We start from the raw sequence: 3456 nt of genomic DNA, 5'->3' as shown, positions 1-3456 counted from the left end.
TAGGCTGTTACTGTAACACTGTTCTTCACACATGCCCAAGTTGCTCTGAGACCTAGGCCCCCTCCTCAGGTGGGAAATACCCACTGGAGGGGTGGGAGTGAGAGCAGGGACTTGACACCCAGCGCCTTGCCCCCTCCCTGCAGAGGGAGAAATAGGATCAGAAGGAGGAGAGAGAGACAGAGCCTCCCTCCTACAGTCTGATGTCATAAGGGCCGGCCTGGTATGCCTCAGTAATTCTACAGTTACAAACGGCGTGACCGTGACTTGGAGTGCATTCACTCACGGAGCCTCTGTGTGTTAATTGCTGTTTTAAGCGGGAGGGAAATTTGTTTGCTCAGCAGATACCAAGCACTCTAACCTTCCTAGTGAAAGAAGCCTTGGTAGATTTCATAAATAGAATGTGGTATTTTTTTTTATAGCGCTTAACATTGTTAATAATTTACCTATTTAACCCCCTTAAGGAATAGGGCTGTTTTTTTCTATTTGTACACATATGGACTGAAGGTTTTTTTGCACTTTTGCCATTTTGTTTTCAGTCATAATTTTCTCCCCTCTCATTTAATTGAACCACATAAATCATATACTGTTTTTCAGTCAGGACAAATATATATATATTTATTTATTTACACACATATACCCAAAAAATCTAAAAAAAAAAACTTGTCCATTCGTATTTATGTGAATTTAAATTTTAAGTAAATTTGCCTATTTTGTCAATTCGTACGGACCTCAGAACGAGGAAGGAATGAAAATGAAGCAGTGAGTTAAGAATTTTAGCTGTAACCTTTTTACTCTCACTCTCATTCACTCTCTCATGCTCTCACTACCTTCTCTGCCAATGGCCAAAGAGCAAAGCCTCCAAGCACACCCTCTCCCCTGATTGGCAGCATGGGGGAGAAGCTGTCCTTGTGACTCCGTCCTTTTACAGAAGTGCATAGAGGGGTCCAGAATAACGCGGATAGATTCCCTGTGAAAGAGGTGCATCTCTTTGTCAGCAAATCTGTCTTTGTTATTCTGGCCTCCCTGTGAACTTCTGCAAAATGGTGGAGGCCCTGGGCACACCCTCTCCCCTGATTGGACATTCTGGCCTCTCTATGCACTTCTACAGTTAATATATGGAGACATTCACGGAGAACATGAGTGTAAGAAACCGAAAGGGCTAACTAATTTTGTTGTCCGAAAACAAATGGACCAAAACGAATAAAAAATTTGTTATACCGTTTTTGCTCGCTTTGCACAAGTCTAATATTTAGGTCTACGCAACACGGGCACTGTCAGTTTACGGAATCTTGCCCTGGGAGTCAACCCTGCATTTCAAGGGCCTACCCACACCCATCAACTCATGAACAATAGCACCACATGGAGGAGACGGACATTAGGCTGAGGCACACATCTACACAAAAATAGCACTCTGACTTTGATTGCTGTACACCCATAACCTTGCTATAGATCCTGAAGGAATGCTTGATATCACGGTATTTAACGGGCCAGGATTCTTGAGGGTAATTTTAATACTGTAATAGATTACAGTCTAGATATGACAGTACAGTCTAGATATGACATACAAATACCCACCAAAGGTATTCATACTGTTTCCCACAATTTGAATTAACTTGACCCATTGAGAGCTAGATTTTTTTCCTAATTTCAGTGAACCTTGTTTATTAAATTTTGCGAAAATAGAAAGTATCATCGAGCGGATGTGAGACCCAAATGTCGTGCTGGATGCCCACCTTGTGGTCCACCACTGTACCATTGATTTCCTACTCCTCTGGATGTCGCAGCCCTTCCTTGAATCGAGCCATGTTTCGGACCGCCTGCATGACTCCCAATCCCTACCTACGAGATGCCCTCCACCATCATTACTAAGCCGCATGGCCAATGCTCCTCCTGGTCACATGCGCCACCCTTGTCAATAGGTAGGTGAATGACGTTTCCTAGCCGCTTCGTCTTCCGTGCCAGATCATCCAGCGACCGCCGACTCCCTCCTCGCGGCCCTCGCTTCCCCGCGATCCCTGAAGCTAGGTTCTGAACCAGACAAAGTAGTAGTAATAAAGGAATCCAGTTGTGGACGGGAATGCGTAACTCAGTCCAGAAATGACTCAGAACTGGAGGCAGCAGGAAAGGGTTAATCCAATAAACAGTCCAGGATCAGTATGGGAGGCAGGAGACAAATGGTTTATCTGATAAACAGTCCAGGATCAGTATGGCAGGAAAAAGGGTCAATCCAAAGGCAATCCAGTTAGTTTGAAGGGGTGGATGCTTTTTAGAATGTTATTTTTTTACAACAATCAGATGCACAGGTATCTAGTGTAAATTGTTATACACTAAATGTCACCTAAATCTAACTTATGAAAACTGGTCCAGTCTCCCATGAAGAAAAATGTGTCCAGACCCCCAGCTTTCAAAGGGTTCAGGAAAGAAGCATTTCCAGCATTCTTCAAATGTGATTTTCATCTGCACAATTTATATATTGTTTTTTTCTTTCAGGACATACTGGGATCATAATCATACTTTTCATAGCACAATGTTTATTTTCAGCAACATCCTCAGATCACAGTAACACCTAACATTCCTAGTCTTTTACATAGTACACCACATGTACTGGAATAGGTATAGGGTGTTAGGAAAATTTTTAAATTACTTATTTACTTTTTTCATAATTTTTGTACTGATTTGCATCATGACTACAGATGTGTTAAAAGGAACTCTTTCAAGGAACTCTACAACTAAAGGGCACTCCTTAACATTTTCATAGTGAAATCACAGCTTTCTTTTCTGACAACAGCTATACCTGTGGTGCGTATCCATAGTTTAACATTTTATCTCGTTATAATACTCACAAATAACACCACTTTCTTACATGCATTAAAATGTAAGAATACAACAGCTTTCTGATTGTAATTGAGATACTGCTTAATCTTCACGCTAAATGATTTTTACTGGGAAACTGCAGATAACTGCCAACATTTTTTGCCTGAATTCCAGGACTGGCCCCATTTTCACATCCCAAAACATAGGTGTAACCATTTAGACACCTGAATTGTTGAGGGGTATATTACCGATGTCTGATATATGTGCAGGATTTTGCAAATTTTAAAACACGCAATGAAGAAACAGTAGCTTTATAATTATACACATTGTAACATTAAAATCAAATGCACACTTCTCAAAACAAACTTCTACTTACAAAGCTTTATATATAATACAATACTACTCATAGCATAAAAACAATTAAGAAATTAATTTTTCAAATTTTTATTTAGATTTTAAAGAAATCTGATTTGCATGAAAAACCACATTATTTTGCAGTTACAAAAGTCTAACTTTGCCTCACTACAATGCAGCATTACATTATATTAAGTTATATTTTTCTGTTTACTTTGTGAACATTTGTAATGGTTTAACATTTTGTCCAAAAAAGACACCAAACACTGTATAGACAAAAGTATTAGG

This window comes from Sceloporus occidentalis, unplaced genomic scaffold (assembly GCF_023333645.1).
Source record: "Sceloporus occidentalis isolate IW3139 unplaced genomic scaffold, rSceOcc1.0.p SCAF_55, whole genome shotgun sequence".
NCBI classification, from domain to species: Eukaryota; Metazoa; Chordata; class Lepidosauria; order Squamata; family Phrynosomatidae; genus Sceloporus; species Sceloporus occidentalis.
The sequence above is the reverse complement of the archived record's forward strand: the minus strand, read 5'-3'. Positions refer to the sequence as shown.